Source organism: Dermacentor variabilis, chromosome 8 (assembly GCF_050947875.1).
Source record: "Dermacentor variabilis isolate Ectoservices chromosome 8, ASM5094787v1, whole genome shotgun sequence".
In the NCBI taxonomy this organism is placed as follows: domain Eukaryota; kingdom Metazoa; phylum Arthropoda; class Arachnida; order Ixodida; family Ixodidae; genus Dermacentor; species Dermacentor variabilis.
This window is the reverse complement of record NC_134575.1, coordinates 82,639,910-82,657,282: the sequence shown is the minus strand read 5'-3', so window position 1 is coordinate 82,657,282 and position 17,373 is coordinate 82,639,910. Positions and strand designations below refer to the sequence as shown.

Below are 17,373 nucleotides of genomic sequence, written 5' to 3'. Positions count from 1 at the left end.
AAAAGCTCTCTTCATCCGATCACCATCTGCCATGGATACCTGCCTTACCGTCAGTACAAATCTAGAGATTAAAATAATTCTGGGCCTTATAGACTGTCAATCGCGTTCTCTATGGACGAGAGAGGGCAGACGTCTATGCGAGTGATCTTGATGACGCACCAGTAGTCCGCACATAACCGCAAAGAACCATCTCTCTTGGTAACAAGTACGACAGGAGGTGCCGATGGAGTGTTTGAAAGTCGTATTACTTCACGGCGAAGCATGTCGTCGACTTGTTCCTTGATTAGACAACGTTCTGCAGGAAATACGCGATAGGGATGTTGTCGCAATGTTGGTCGCCAGCCATTATTAACAGTTGATGTCCGGCTCAGGGTAGAGAGCCCTACATGAAAAAAGAACGAAATTCTTCTAAGAGGCACAAAAGCTGATACCGTTGGACCGGTGTAAGCGAATTTTCAATAGAATAACTGAACGCGTCCTTGGGCGATAGATCACCCGTAGAAACAGCACTGAATGCATTGGAACTAGTTCAGTAATGGTCATCGAGCCCGTCCTTAACTTGTGCGTCCTCGATCTCTTCTACTTTGCGCTGACGGCCCCATCTGAGCAGCATCACAGGGTGTGGGAACAGGTTGTAAACGAAAATGGTGCTGCGGCCCTGTGTGATGCCCTCTGTTGCAGAAGGTATCAGTAGACCTTTTTTTAGTGAGAAAGTGGTTAAATGGAGACAGTAGTACAGCATCGTTTCAGATTGCGCTGCAGTGAATGGGCAAAACTATTGATGATTTCAGAGGAACGTGGAAGTCCGCTAGGACAAGCAGTTTGCGCGAATGAAAAAAAATTACGCTGAGCCGCAAATCTAACCGTGGCGAGAGTTCTATTCCAGCCACTTCGCATTGGATAACGGCATTCTAGCGAGAGAGAAAATCCGTCTTGGGAGCAGGAGGAAAAGATAATGAATTATATGGCTTAAGGAACGGCGGCAATGACAACATCAGTAGTGCACGCCGCTAGGGGGTGAATACTCGGAGCATCGGCTGTGCGGAGAGAAAGCCGACAAAGGAGCGGCGTGGCTTTCCGAAGTATACAGCAAACCTTAGTGTCCATAACACATACGGCAGCTCTTGTGTCCACGAGTGCAGATGCGGGAACGTCAACAGACACTTGAAGGCGCTGGAGAGGATGGCCCCCTAAAGCGTCCCTCGTCTTTGCTACAGTAAATACTATACACAGCATCCCTTCGTAATCTTGATACGCGCCTTAAAGTCTATCTTGGAGCATCGTGAGAATAACTTCGATTCCTGCTTCATGTCCAGAGTGCCTTAAACCATCGGTCGTACCAATCCAAGTACGACGAATTAGACGATGTGGACATCAGTACACAACTACGGTGTTATCTGGCGTACTTACACGCTGACCAAGTCTTCCGTGTCAGCGTACCATTGGAAGAGACGAAAGCTAAACCCTGATGCTTGCAAGGTCATGTGTGATCTTTGAAGCTCCATTCCCTGCCTATTGAGCATCACAATGCAGCATCCACCTCGCACATACTTATCCTTGGTATGTGCGAGAATAGGACAGGAAGTTGTGGATGTTCTTGATGATGCGCTCGGGAATATTTACTTATTTGCCTTCCACGCGCATTCTTCTATTTTTCACATAATTTCAGGATCTCCTCTACTTAGGCCGAACACTTCTCACTGCACAACTGGTTCCTCTATGCTAGTGTCTGCATTGCACAATGCTTTTCGCATCCCATTGTCACGTAGTAGTGGCGGTGAATAATACAGCGGCAAAACAGGGAATGCAAACCTAACTTTTTATTGGGTTGACTTGTGGCCTGAAAAGCAACTTACACTCAAAGCACAGCAATAGCGGCGAACACGGTCAGCGATCGTAGAAATCTTATCTGCCTGTCAAGCGCGTCGGCTTTTATACACAAGTCAGCCAAGCTTCCAGAGTAATCGGTGGCACCCGCGTGTCTTCCAGAAAGTTCTACACAATTCGCGTCGCACATGCAATCAGAGTACATAAGCTTCGCTGACAATAGAACCATCGCTAACATTCGAGAAACTTCCGATAGATGCGGGCGTGTCCCGCGCTAAGTGAAAAATTATTTACGAGGCGACAAGCGCTCACCTGTAGAAGTCTACGTGTCAATGCCCCCTCTTAAAAAACCATATTCCCGATGCTACAAACAGGATACAGAAACAAGAAAGGACAAATAAAGGTAAACAAAAGTAATGAAAAAGGCTGAAACAAAGTCAAAGTAACACAGTCCAAGAAACGAGAAGAAAGGGGGTTAGCCGAGGGGCCCGATTTTATTAGTCATATCATGAGAAGCCAACAGACACAAACAGTGTTTGTTGGCTTCTCATGACAGTCCAACAAAGAAAGTCCAAAACCCAGCTCTACAACGTTCTTGAATTTGTTAGCGCTGGAAGAATTGCTTAAAGCCTGTTTCACACCATGCGATTTTCGTCGCATCGGAACTGCGACTTCCGTCGTTTGCGACGAAAATCACAGTCGCAGCGCCGACCCCCAGATTTTTGGCGGCGACCAACCTGTTGGTCTCACAGTCACAGCGATCGCCGTGATTTTCCGTCGAAATTGCGCGGAGAGCTATTTGGCGGTTGGTTTTAGAAAAGGCGCCTCGCTGAACCTGTGCGCGTATGCGTGTGTTGGCGAAGTCAGTACGTACGCTAAGGGAGAATAAAAAGACTACCGATTCCATTCTCCGATTTCTATGGGTTCGTCGACACGCTACGCAGCAAATGAAGTGCGTGTTCATTTTTGCTTCGCACGCCTTTGCAAGTTGGGTGTTCGATACCCACGAGACGACATGACCTTTTGGGATTGTCAGAATTTGCTTTTGTGGAGTAACATAGACGAAACGGGCGTACATCATCATCATCAGCAGCCTATTTGTGACCATTGCAGGGCAAAGGCCTCTCCCATACTCCTCCAACTACCCCGTTCATATACTAATTGTGGCCATGTTCTCCCTGCAAACTTCTTAATCTCGTCGGCCCACCTAACTTTCTTCCGTCCCCTGCTACGCTTCCCTTCCCTTGGAATTCAGTCCGTAACCCTTAATAACCATCGGTTATATTCCCTCCTCATTACATGTCCTGCACATTTCCTTTTCTTGATTTCAACTAAGATGTCATTAACTCGCGTTTGTTCCCTCATCCAATCTGCTCTTTTCTAATCCCTTAATGTTACACCTTTCAGTCTTCTTTCCATAGCTCGTTGCGTCGTCCTCAATTTAAGTAGAACCCTTTTCGTAAGCCTCCAGGCTTCTGCCCCATACGTCAGTACTCGTAAGCCACACCTGTTATACACTTTTCTCTTGAGGGATAATCGCAACCTGCTGTTCATGATCTGAGAATGCCTGCCAAACGCACCCCGGCCCATTCTTATTCTTCTGATTATTTCAGTCTCATGATCCGGATCTGCGGTCACTGCTTGTCCTAAGTAGATGTATTCCCTTATCACTTTCAGTGCCCCGCCACCTATCGTAAACTGCTGTTGTCTTCCGAGACTGTTAAACGTTACTTTAGTTTTTTGCACATTAACTTTTAGACCCACCCTTCTGCTTTGCCCCTCCATGTCAGTGAGCACGCATTCCAATTGGTCCCCTGAGCTACTAAGCAAGGCAATATCATCAGCGAATCGCATGTTACTAAGGTATTCTCCATTAACTCTTATCCCCAATTCTTCCCACTCCAAGTCTCTGAATACCTCCTGTAAACACGCTGTGAATAGCATTGGAGAGATCGTATCTCCCTGCCTGACGCCTTTCTTTATTGCAATTTTGTTGCTTTCTTTATGGAGGACTGCGGTGGCTGTGGAGCCGCTATAGATATCTTTCAGTATTTTTACGTACGCGTCGTCTACACAATGATTCCGTAATGCCTCCATGACTGATGAGGTTATGACTGAATCAAACGCTTTCTCGTAATCAATGAAAGCTATATATAAGGGTTTCTTATATTCCGCGCGCTTCTCTATCACCTGATCGATAGTGTGAATATGGTCTATTGTTGAGCAGCCTTAACAGAATCCTGCCTAGTACTTTGGCTGACAGAAGTCTAAGGTGTTCCTGATTCTTTTTGCGATTACCTTAGTAAATGCTTTGTAGGCAACGGACGGTAAGCTGATCGGTCTATAATTTTTCAAGTCTTTGGCGTCCCCTTTATTATGTATTAGGATTATGTTAGCGTTCTTTCAAGATTCCGCTACGCTCGAAGGCATGACGCGTTGCGTATAGAGGGTGGCCAGTTTTTCTAGAACAATGTGCCCACCATCCTTCAACAAATCTGCGGTTACCTGATCCTCCCCAGCTGTCTTCCCCCTTTGTAGAGCTCCGAAGGCTTTCTTTACTTCTTCCAGCGTTACTTGTGGGATTTCAAATTCCTCTAGATTGTTCTCTGTTCCATTATCGCCATGGGTGCCACTGGTACTGCACAAATCTCTATGGAACTCATCAGCCTCCCCAGGAATCGGGCCTACGGAGCAAGTTAAATAATTTCAACCTCTGGAAGGGCAAGTGACAAGAAAGTTGAGTACCCGAAGTTTCAACATTGTGCTGTACGCGGGACTGCTCACTTGCATTTTCTTTTCGGTTTTGAAGTGTGACTTTCCTGATGCCAGCCATAGCAGTCGCATTTCGGTGAGAGTCATAAGAAAAACAAAGCTGTTGCGCTTTCATTTAGCTCATGATTATTTATTTAACCCTTCTACATTGCAAGACAATTGCCTAAGGGGACATACATATGCAAACTCCAACAAGCACTACTAACACATATTGAAAGCATAGGGCGCAACTGCTATACAAGCATCTTTGCTGATGTTTCAAATGAGTAAACATTCAATAAATCAAAACTAATGGTTCAAAACCACTGCACAAATGAGCGTGGTAACGCATAGTAAATACTTTATCAGGTAGCTGGTTCTACAGATGTATAAATGTCAAATGAGATGATGAATGAGAAGAAAGGGCGAGGGGTTAACTGTGGGGCCCGTTTTATTAATCGTACCATGAGAAGCTAACAAACACACCAAGGACAAAAAACGTGAAATTACTTGTGCTTAATAATTGAATCAAAGAAATGATAAATTAACAGCAGTGAAAGTGGATGAGATAACAACCTGCCGCAGGTGGGGAACGGTCACACAATACGCGTGCAAAGCTCTAACCAATTTAGCTACCGCAGCGCGGTTTCCCCATCCAATTTCTTGGGTATTTATGTGTTGTTATATCAAAACTAACCTTCGAAGTGTTAGCCAGTGCCACCACTTACAAATATTCATGGCGGGTGGGGGCATCCTTTCTGCCGCAGGCGTCACGACTATGTCATTTTTCCGGTGAAGGCAACTGGTCAATAAATCCACACATGCTGCCTGAAGGCATCAATGTTGCTGGATTCGAGACCCTCGTTACGTAAGAGCATCGCATGCGTAATGCGAAGCCGTGGGATCGTTCCCCACCAACGGCAAGTAGTTTTTTCATCATCTTTCATTGCTATTAATTTATCATTTCTTTAGCTTAATAAATACGTACAAGGAATTTTCTCTATGTTGTCCTTGGTGGCTTTGTTTATTGGCTTTTCATGAAAGACGTGAATGCTCATACTAGATCATGCACAAAGTACACAGAAAACCTATTTCAAGAGTTCTCTCTTCAGACAGATAAGTGTTGGCCATAAGCAGCAGTAAATTTACTAGAGAGCATTGTTTAATACCACTAATGGTAAAATAGAGTGAAAAGGCTTTTATTAAAGTACCTTAGGCTACTCTAGTAGGAAGCACGATGAGCGAAGAGATGGTGATAGAGCACGTAAGTAAACCCCTAACTTTTTTGCTATAAAACTTCTTGCTAGGTGAGCGCTTGTGTCTCGTCCTTGCTTCTTTGTGTTTGCATTTATTAGCGCTGTTAAATTTGTCAAATTACGTAACTTCTTGCAAGAACGAAAATTCCTTGTTAGAGTTGGAGATAAATTTCACCCACCTACACCAACAACACAGGCACACTACAAGCAGTACTCCAGTCTTTTGAGGACTACAGTGTACGGGGGAGCGATTTCATACAGAAATCAAGAATAATGCAACAAGCTATCGACAAGATGGCAGACTTTCTTAGCCAGTCTGTCCTCTCATTTTCTGATAAGTAAGCTTTCATCGACATCTGAAATAAGACCAGAATCAAGAACTACCCCAGATTGCACATTGTGCGTCACATAGCTCCACAAATATATCCGCAAGTCAACAGCCCCAAATTCTGGGCTATCGTAAGGCCAGGATGGCAGAACCAGCATGTGGGCGAAACAACTATGGCATGCCTGGAAACAAATTCTACACCCAGTGAAAAGAATAATATCAAAATTATGGAGGGTGGAAGAGCGAATTCTACGGAAAATCGCAGATGCTCTACTTGTGTCCAAGATATTGTTCGATATATATATATATATATATATATATATATATATATATATATATATATATATATATATATATATATATATATATATATATATATATATGTATGAATTACCTGCAGGGCACCAAAAAGACAACTCACCGAATACAGGCGTCGGGTATTGAGAAGTCTTTGCAACTTTACCCTGCTTGCATACCTCTACGAGAAAGAGCAAACTAACAAGCACCTAGGCGGAGTAGAGTTGCAGTCTGCAGCCCAAATTCTTTGCCTCGAGAGTTCGGAACCAAGTTGCAAGTTGCTATGCCCGCTAGCATGTGAGATGTAATAACGACTACCACTCTCTTCAGAGACGCAACCTCAGGAGCACCTGAACTTGAAACACAAGGAGCTCATACCGTGTAATAATGCGCTAAACAATTAGGCCAGGAGACTATAGATAACATCCAAACAAACAGAAGAGGTTGCTAATCTTGTCGACACAAAGATTAGGCACATACAGTACACTGATGTCGCAATAACGGTGTAACAGTAGTAAGATAGTACGTAAAATTAAATACCATGCAGCCAGAAAAGCTGAACTCAGAGCAATAAAAGCACCACTTCCAGGGCAAACTTGCAGACTTCAGCATCCTGCTTGCCTACATGAATTCATCAGAAACTGTCAGGGCCTACCTATCACGCAATGGCGTCAGGAAAATTGGGAGATTGGCACATGACTTGCAAGTACTTGCAAGTACCAAGAAAGTAAATTATGCGATACATAACCATGCAGATATTCCAGGACATAGTGGGCTCATGAGCGCAACATAAGAAATGAAAACTGGACTCGTTTACATGAATTCATTATTTACAGCGAAACACCTAGACAACGGACAAGATGAAAGCAAGCTCTGCGTTCACTTAATTCTTGCCTGTTGTCTTTCTCTCGAGCTTCAATTAACGAATTCATGCCGCTACACAACATCAGAACAATTACCCCACTGAAGGCCCTGATTTCACATCCAAATCTAAGGTGCAAACACACAGACAAACACACACACGCACGCACATACACACAAATAAATGTTGCAAGGACGCTTACCACAAAGCAGTATCAACAGAATGACTACTAGAGAGGGATGAGACTAACTTCCCACTAAGATTTATTGTGAAAGTGAGGCTATTTGTACAATAGCTCGAAAATAAAAGAGCAAGAAAACAAGGTAAAAATTTTTGTTTGTTGCAACGAAATATAGGTAAATATGTTACGGAAAGGAAACAAGGATAAAAATTGCAAGTGCAGGAAAAAAACAAATCACTACAATCCCCAATCATGCATGCCAGCTCGTTTCAAAAGACACTGTTCTTGTTCCAATAGACAGACTGACACTTTGCTTATGCAAGCAGAATCTTCCAGGTCCATGCCACTGGAAAAAAAACTTGTTTCTCGGAAAGTAGTCGCATGCGCAGTTGGCGATCACAGTCCTTCTTTTTCCCTGAAGTCAAATATTTATTTGTGTTTTCTCTCTCTCCTGTGTTTTATTGTTTGCTTTCATCAAGCACAGCTTTATCAAGCTTCCTTGCTTGAGTACTTTCTGGTGACCTTTATATATCACTGCATACTCACAATAAACATTTTAATTACAAGTTAGTGTGCCCTGTTCTTACGGCTTAACGCAATGCACTCTTGCAACATCGTCCAAATAAGAGATCTTGGTTGAGTGAATAGGTGTGTGACCTCTACTCATTACCCCTGTTCTCCACCCGTTTCCTCATCCCACCTCAGAAGAAACATTAAATAATAATTATAGCTGGCGGTGACCGACATTAGGACAGTGCGATGGCGCGTCGCCGGAGCACCGGCTCGATAGCGCCGGATCGCGGCGTGTGCTGGCCAATCCGAAACCCAGAACCGCCTTCCTTCGGCACTGCGTGTTTTGTATGCGGTTGCCTGTTCTTGATATAAGGCAGCAGCTGCACTCAAAGAGAGCATTACCAAGAAGCGTAATCGTCGGCCAATTTGTTCGTTCCATCGTTCTTTGCGTAGTCCTGAACTTGATCGCGAGCTTCTTTGTTGATCTCCAAGGACCTTTGCCATTTGTTTGTGCCAGTACAATGCAATGATTTGATGGTAGACTTTTCAACGACAGTACACACACACATATATATATATATATATATATATATATATATATATATATATATATATATATATATATATATATATATATATATATATTCCAATAATACTTTCACCTCTCATCAAGAGCGGCTTTTCAAGGCAGACCTGCTTAGTTATTATGTTGTGTGTTTGCTATCGCACAGTACGAACGCAGAAATATAGGCAGTTGACATGATGTGGTTGCCTAACAGTCATCTTATGCATGTATAATTGGTCCATGGTCCACGCAGTTTTCACATTATGCTTCCAATACTGTATGGATCCGTAGCGCAAACAAGCATTCCGACAAATGTATTTATCTTTATTGGTATCTGTAACAGCAAACAGCCAAAAGAAAGCCTTATTCCGCAATTCACGATGTGTTTTGCAGATATTTTCACTTCTAAACACAGGCAAATTGTTGAACACGTATGAATGATCACTTCCTTCCGCCATGACGCGCAGGCACTGGACACTGATCAGTACAACACCTCGGCCACGAGGTTTGCGGTATCACGCCAGGCGCACCAGGATGGTTGGCGTCTCCTTGCGGGGGTGGACACCTGCATTATTTCAATAAATGAGGTAGCCGTAAGCCGAGGAGCGCCATATTCGTAATTTTTTGCTATAGTGTTTTTTTTACTGCGAATATATATAAAAACAGCCTACAGCAGATATTCGAGTAATACGACCACTGGTGAATTACGTCCCCTTTAATACCTTTTTTCCATGACAAGTCAACGCAATTCACTCCCTGACTTTACAATTCGAAAATTCGAAAGCTGAAGGGTGCCTTCAGAAAAATCCACTTTGTATAGTTGAAAATGTTCATGTCACCAAAAATAAAGGGCGTAAGACAATTCGTTCAATTTAGCAGATCGTACACACGGCACCTGAAAGCTGGGGTTGCCACCCATATCCTCCTTTACGTCGAAAATTATATCAATTTATAGCTTAGCGGGTTTACAGCCAGGGGCCCAGCGGGCGAGTGAAGGCGCAAGTGCGCGTCTTGTACCGCGCATGAGCACTGGAGTCTGCGCTGGCCGGGTGGCCCACTGGCTGAGCTATACCTCTCTTATATCAGCGCCTCCTTTAAGAATGGAGTGACCTTTGGCTCAGTCTTCGCCACTTTTCCAAAAAGGGCAGCGCCATATTGGTTTTCTCGGAGGCGGTCGCATGCTGCTATTGCCGCTCGGCGGAGGCCTTTCTCACGCCCGGTTTCAGCTAGTTTTGTGTGTGCACATGCCTGCCATGTGCGTGCGCGCGTTAATGTGCTTATCAATGTTGGTCACATGCTGAAGGGAATCGCAGACGATGCGCTCAACATATTAGTGTATCGAAGTTGTGCCACCATCAACGAAATTAAACAAGAATGCCGGCGTTTTCAGCAGGCCAAAAAGCCAGCGTATTGCCAATACACTCGTTCGGCTACGTAACACTGCTCCGACGTCATCATGTGAAGACGGACAAGTCTTTCGTCTGCAGTTGTCACCGCCGTCTGAAATTACACGAATCATCCGTCGGGAAATCGAAGCAATTGCTCATGCTCTGCCCAAGATCGGCGATGGCGATTTAAATCGGCAGATTAAACTGCCGCCGTATCGCTCACATCACCCGCCATTGCAACAACTATTGGGTGTCACTGTTCCCCCGAGACGACACTGCTAGCCACACCAACAACTGCTATCGTTTTCTGCGCATTCAGCCATGAAACAGTGATAGCTATCGCTGCTTCCAGCCTCTTGAGCCGTACAACGTCGACGCCACCACCACGCCGCACAGCGGCTCCCCATCGCCCCAAGGTCACCAATTCCGTTCACCTACACCGTGTCTTCCATCGCCTCCTTCGCCTCTACGACGTCACACGACGCAGGCACAAGGAAGCTAAGGGGGACAGCTCTTAGAGGTGACGCTGCATTTTCGACTTCCACCTGAAATCCTCTCCTTGTATTGCCAACGCGACAAAACTTGATCGACGTTGACGTTGACTGCTCAGCTATTCTAAGACTAGTAGATTCTGGGGCAAAATCTCTGTGATTAGTAATCCACTTCGTCACCGCCTCAAGAAAGTACTTATTTCGCAGGTACTGGTATTATTCGCATCGGTGATGGACGAACTCCCGCAGTCATCGGAATATGCACCCCTCCTATCACCATCGACGGTCACCATTTTTCTGTTTGGTGTACTCTCATCGAACAATTCCCCAATGACATCATTCTGTGACTCGATTTCTTGTCGGCTCATGCCGCTCCTACCGACCGCTTAACCAGCGTCCTTCAATTTGACCTTCCTCTACTTGCCTAGGTTCCACCTCCGCCGTCACACCGCTTATTGTCTGTCGATTACGTTCGCTTGTCACCGCAACCATCTACGTGTGTTGCCTTGACGACGGCATCACCAGGCACCGACGGCGACTCCTAGCATCTCCACTAGTTCACGTGCTGTTGACCCGAAATATTGCTGCACCGCACATCTTCGTGACTGTTGTTGACAATCACGCCCGCTGCCGTTCCTAAACTTCACCAACTCGACCCATGCTTTCCAACAAGCCATCTCAGTGGCCAACGTATCAGCGCTTGATGCTTGCGACACCACGCCTTTAGACGCTGAAATCTTTTCGTGCTTTGTCGCAACCAGCCTGCGAGTCCCGTCCCGAACGAAATTACCAAGAAGATTGACCATGACCTTCTGATCTGTCAAGCGGCTGAACTCCGCCATCTCCTGCGACCTACAGGAATTTCTTCGACGTCGAAGACTGTCCTCTCGGTCAAATGTCTCTCGTAGGTCATCGAGTACATACGGGATATGCTATTCCTACCAAACGGTGACCATATCGTGTGTCCAATTCCGATCGCCAGGTCATAAAACGCGGGGTATCTGTATAGTATAACAACACAAGGGCAGAAGAAACGAAGCCGAAGACACTTGCTCAAGGCGCTTGTCTTAATCTTCGTTTCTTCTTGTGTCCTTCTGTTGTTGCACTATATAAATAGCTTTCAGTGATGACCAACCAACCAGACAATATCGCCGCCATCGTCGATACAACGCGAGCTACATAAGACGCTCGCCAAAGGCGTCATAGAGGCTTCTTCCAGTCCGTGCGCGGTTATCTGTCGTCTTAGTCAAAGAGAAATGAAAGCAGCTGGAGATTTTGCGTCGACTGTCGTGCCTTGAATAAAATAACGCACAATAATGTATATTCGCTGTCACGAGTGGATGATACCCTTGACTGTCTTGACAGTTCGAGGTATTTCTCATCCATACATCTACCCTCCGGTGAGTGGCACATTTCTGTTGATGGCTTGGGCGGAGAAAAAAAAACACATTTGCCGCGCCGGGCGGCCTCAGTTAATTCAAAGTTATGCCCTTTGGACTGTACAACGACTGCGCAATCTTGCAAAGCTTAATGGATTCTCTCCTTCGTGGTTACAAATGGTCCAACTGTCCGTGCATCCTAGACGACATCATTGTGTTTTCTCCAACGTTGGAAATTCACCTTACTCGTTGGGCGACCAGACTATGTCTTCCATCGTGCGGGACTCCAGCTAAACTCTGAAAAGTGTAAGTTTTGGAAGACGGCAAATCTCTGTGCTTGATCATTTAGTAAGCGCTACAGGTGTCCAACTTGACCCTGACAATATTACCGCTGTTAAGAACTGCCCGGTGCCCTCGCCTATTAAAGATGTTCGGAGTTTTGGGCGGTTATGTTCGTACTTGTGCTGTTTTTCACGGAATTTCACCATCATAGCCCGACCGCTTACTGACATTCTAAAGGAGAACGTCCACTTCTGGTGGGGCCACGACCAAGCGGCTGCATTTTCGGAGCTAACCAACTTGCTCACTTCACGGACTATATTGGCTCATTTCGACCCATCCGCGACTATGAAGTTCACACAGACGCTAGTGGGCATGGAATCGGCGCTGTCTTCGCTTAGCACCTGCACAGTCAAACACGTGTCCATGCATACAATGCAAGCCCCAGTCTTTCGACGTCTGAACGCAACTATTCGATCACACAATGCGAGTGCCTTGCGTTGATTTGCGCTGTAGCAAGATTTCGCCCGTATTTGTACGGCCACATATTCTCGATTATTGCACACCTAGTTGTTGCCTGTCATCGCTGAAGGAGCCAACTGGTCTGCTAGGTAGCTGAGCTCTCAGTCTAGAGGAACATTCATTTGAGGTATTTTATAAGCCTGGCAGGCTACATCACGATACCTTGGTCTTTGGCGCCACCCGGAGAACTCTGCTAGCTTCGCTGATCATGACAATCATTCCTGTGTGCTTGCTATGTCTGATTTACACAACATCGGCACCGAACTGCGTCGGGATGAATCCCTAAAGCTCACGATTCAGCAATCCTCTTCCGCACGTTCCGATCTTTCTCTACGTTAGTATGTCCTGCATTGAAGTTCTATACCGTCGCAACATGAAACCTGGCGCGTCGGAATTTTCGGTAGTTTTTCTTCGACACCTGCCAACCACACTTCTTCAACATCTGCGCGATGCTACAATTGCGGGACACCTCGACGCCTCACTCACCTACGACCGCGTGTGACAGCGCTCTTTTTTCTTGGCTCGATCCTTCTGCGCGCCGATCATTGCTGCTTGCGAGCGCTGACAACGGCGCAAACTTCCTGCTCTTCCACAGCGGGCCTGCTTCAACCTGTCGACATTCCATTGGACCATTTCTTTTCCGTCGGCCTCGACTTGCTCGGACCTTTCCTTACGTCCATATCCGGCAGCAAATGCATTGTCGTCGCTAATGATTATACGACCAGATATGCCACCACTTGCGCCATACCCAGTAGCGGCGCTACAGGCCTTGCAGACTTACGGCTGCATGAGATCATTCTTCGACACGGGACCCCGCGCCAGCTTCTTACGGATTGTGGCCGCTGTTTCCTAGCAAAGGTCATTGCGGATATTTTTCGTACCTGATGCACATAACAACGAGATACGACAGTCTACTAACCATAGACCAGCGGTCTTATCGAGCGCCTAAACCGAACTCTCACGGACATGCTGTCTATGTACATCTCTGCTAATCATCGCAATTTGGACGCCTCCTTACCCTATGCTAGTTTTGACTACAACTCGTCCAGGCGTGACACCACCGGTATTCGCCGTTCTTTCTCCCGCATGGCCGCAGCTTTGTGTTGTACTTCGAGACGCTCTTTCCTGGTGGTCTGCCCGTGCCCACCGCAGATCCTCAGGACATGAGCTCTAGAGGCAGAATAGCTTGGCAGGTTGCTCACCCTAGGCTATGTGCGTCGCGGTTCTCCAAAAAAGAGCGCTATGATAACCGGCATTGCGAAGTCGAGTACTCTCCGGAATCCCTGGTCCTACTCCGGACACCGTCTCCATGCCATGACTTGTGCAAGAAGCTGCTTTCTCGCTGCACCGGACCTTACAAAGCTCTCGGCAAGCTGGACAATGAGTGCCGTGCAACTAAAAACTTTCGATATATGCGACAGCAATATGTGCAAGCTATGCAAGTGTGTAAGAGCCACCCTTCAACACATGTTGTGGGGATGTGAAATATATCAAGATAAAATGGCAGTCTCCCCGGAAAATTTACGGGCTAAGCTCAGAACTTCAAGACCAAGTTTGGGCCGTCCAGCGAGCCATGGAGGCCGCACAGGAGCAGCAGCTCCCAGTGACCATCTAGGCGGCCCCAGGCCCGGACCTCCCTATCACTGGATTCGAAATAAAGTTGACTCCCTCGTTCGCTCGCTCAACGTCATTGACAACCACACCACTCTGCTTCCACATCAGCCGTGTTCGCCTGTTATGTCTACTACTGTTGTTGTCCATGTGTAGCAGCTAAAGCCATAATTCACGAGCAGTTCTCACTGAATTTATAAGGCGCCGTGACGGCGATCCGACCACCGATAGATTTTACTATTCTTCACATATGAGCATGCCCTTGAAGCACCACTCACCAGGCCCCTTTGCAAATTTCTGTTATACGCTGGAAGTTGTTACGTGCCCTGTTGGAAGGGTTCTCCTGCAAACTTTTTTCAAATCGGCTAATTCATAGCCGAGATAGAAACATTTCAGTGCCGCGAACTAATGGTTTCAGAAGGCGGGCTCCGCTGCAGAGCGATGCACAATATCCACTCACCCCGTCTAGCCTCCGCGAAGTCCCTCCCTACGTTGTCCCATACCCCACCTCGCCTTTATTTTTTCATCCTCGCTTTTTTTCGGCGCTGCGCATTTTCGCTGACAGTAGAGCTGGGAAGCTGTTGCGTTGTCTTGTTTTACGCAGCGCACGGATTTCCGCGCTGTAGAAAAGGACACATGACAGATGTATAATTCAGTGCTACACAAATACTGAGGCAGAACAAGCGGGTCGCATAGCATGATGACGCGTTCGAAGACAGTAGAAAAGGTTGTATTTTCAGTACTTGAGCACTTGACTCCGCGACCATGAGAACATTCAGACGAATCTGAAGTATATCTCTTTTGCTTCGGTGTGAAGTAAAACACAAAAAAGCATGCAGACATTCCGATTGCGTGCTTTATTATTTCTATACCCTTTAATTCGTGAATTCAAGCAACAGATCACATAAATAACGGATGTTTCCTTGAAAAATTCTGGAAGTCACGTGTCATCACGAGTGATGTCCCAGTGCGGATACGAGTACGTCACCGTCCAGCTCGGAGCACCGTCTCCGCGAGAGAAAGGGAAAGCGGCGTTCAGATTGAAATTTCACACCTTACCGTGGTGCGTAGCGGTGTCATTCTTTGCAAACAAGGCCGTTAGCGCGAATTGTATGAGCTACGCCTGTAACCTCAACATGGCCAGACCTGGCGAGGGGCCCTAGAAAGGACCGCTTGGCTCCATCAAGAGAAGAAACGGGACATGCTACGTGAGGTGCAGTCGGGCCATTCTGCGGTAGCAGCAGCCTGTAAATATTGCAATATACGACTTCGCCTCTTCCCCGTGTACTCTAGAATCCCCGTCATGATATTGTGTAATCCTAGGTTTAGGATATGCTTGGTAGGAGTGGCATGGATGAGCCCAGCTGCCCCTCGTACACTACGTAGGAGGCGGTCGAGTTGTAAATTTCGACTTGGAAAAGATGTAGGTAGCAAAGGGTGTAATTGTGCCATGAGATTAAAAGAGTGAGCTCCTTCTACTTCATGGCTTGCTTGCATACCCTCACTCGGGCGAATAGATGTATCATCTGATTCAACGCTACGGTGAGACGACCTTTAGTGTTATTGTAGTGATTCTTTTGTGCAAAAAGGCCGCGGACCGCTATATGATCCACGTGCTGTAGTGTAATGTCGTTGATATACAGGTTATAGTTGGGTAGAGGGTCTTTATTCGGCGCCCGTGCACAGTTCGAACTATTAGTATCTCCGATTCGCTCAACGAGCACTCTAAAGCCGCTTTAGTCGCGTACAAGACGACCATGTCGGCTGCCTTCTGAAAGTTATCTTCGACTTGCTAGCCGGATCCAGTGTTTGTCTAGAGCGTAATGTAGCCGGTGTAGAGAGTGCGTCGCAGTCCTGCTATCGTGTCGAGGTTGAGTGCTTTACTTCATTGCGAGGTTAAAAGGAAAGGTGAGAGAATTGGTCCTTGAGGAGCACTCCTCAAGAAATTCTTCGAACTGCTCAAGGAGTTCGAAGAAAAATATTGCCCATCAAATGTTTGGCCGCACAGTTGGAAGAAACGTACGTATGTAAATACGTGCGGTATTACCTTAGTAAATACTTTGTAGGCAACGGACAGTAAGCTGATCGGTCTATAATTTTTCAAATCTATGGCGTCCCCTTTCTTATGGATTAGGATTATGTTAGCGTTCTTCCAAGGTTCCGCTATACAGGCATTGCATATACAGGGTGGCCACTTTTTTCCAGAACCGTCTACCCATCATCCTTCCATAAGTCTGCCGTTATCTCCTCCCCAGCTGCCTTCCCCCTCTGCATAGCTGCCAAAACTTTATTTTTTCCGGCGTTACTTGTGGGATTTCAAATTCGTCTAGACTATTCTCTCTTCCCTTATCGCCGTAGTGCCACTGGTACTGCATAAATCTCTATAGAACTCATCATCCACATGAATAATCTCATCCATATTAGTAATGATATTGCCGGCTTTGTCTCTTAATCCATAAATCTGATTCTTGTGTATTGCTAGTTTCTTCTTCACTGCTTTTAGGCTTCCTCCATTTCTCAGAGCATGTTCAATTCTATTTATATTATACTTCCTTATGCCAGCTGTCTTACGCTTGGAAACTTGGAAGTTTCCAAGTTCATCGCCTGGAAACTTGGAAACTTGGATCAACTTGGAAAGTTCTGCCAGTTCTATTCTAGCTGTAGGGTTTGAGGCTTTCATACATTGGCGTTTCTTGAGCAGATCTTTCGTCTCCTGCGATAGCTTACTGGTATCCTGTCTAACGGAGTTATCACCGACTTCTATTGCACACTCTTTAATGATGCCCATAAGATCGTCGTTCATTCTTTCAATACTAAGGTCCCCTTCCTGAGCTAAAGCCGAATACCTGTTCTGTAGCTTGATCCGGAATTCTTCTATTTTCTCTTTTACCAGTAACTCATTGATCGGCTTCTTATGTAGCAGTTTCTTCCATTCCCTCCTCAAGCCTAGGCTAATTCGAGTTCTAACCATCCTATGGTCACTGCAGCGCACCTTGCCGAGCACGTCCACTTCTTGTATGATGCCAGGGTTAGCGCAGAGCATAAAGTCTGTTTCATTTGTAGTCTCGTCATTCGGGCTCCTCTGAGTCCACTTTCGGCATCCCGCTTGCGGAAGGAGGCATT

At 46.0% G+C, this 17,373-nt stretch overlaps 1 long non-coding RNA gene across 1 annotated transcript in view; it reads right to left on the bottom strand.

Moving 5' to 3' along the window:
* Positions 1–8,883: 8,883 nt before the first annotated feature.
* The window catches only part of LOC142591140 (uncharacterized), a 51,424-nt gene continuing 42,934 nt past the window's right edge, over positions 8,884–17,373 (bottom strand). The window contains exon 3 of the long non-coding RNA XR_012830355.1: positions 8,884–9,145. This is a non-coding gene — a long non-coding RNA (uncharacterized LOC142591140). The remainder of the gene's footprint in view (positions 9,146–17,373) is intronic.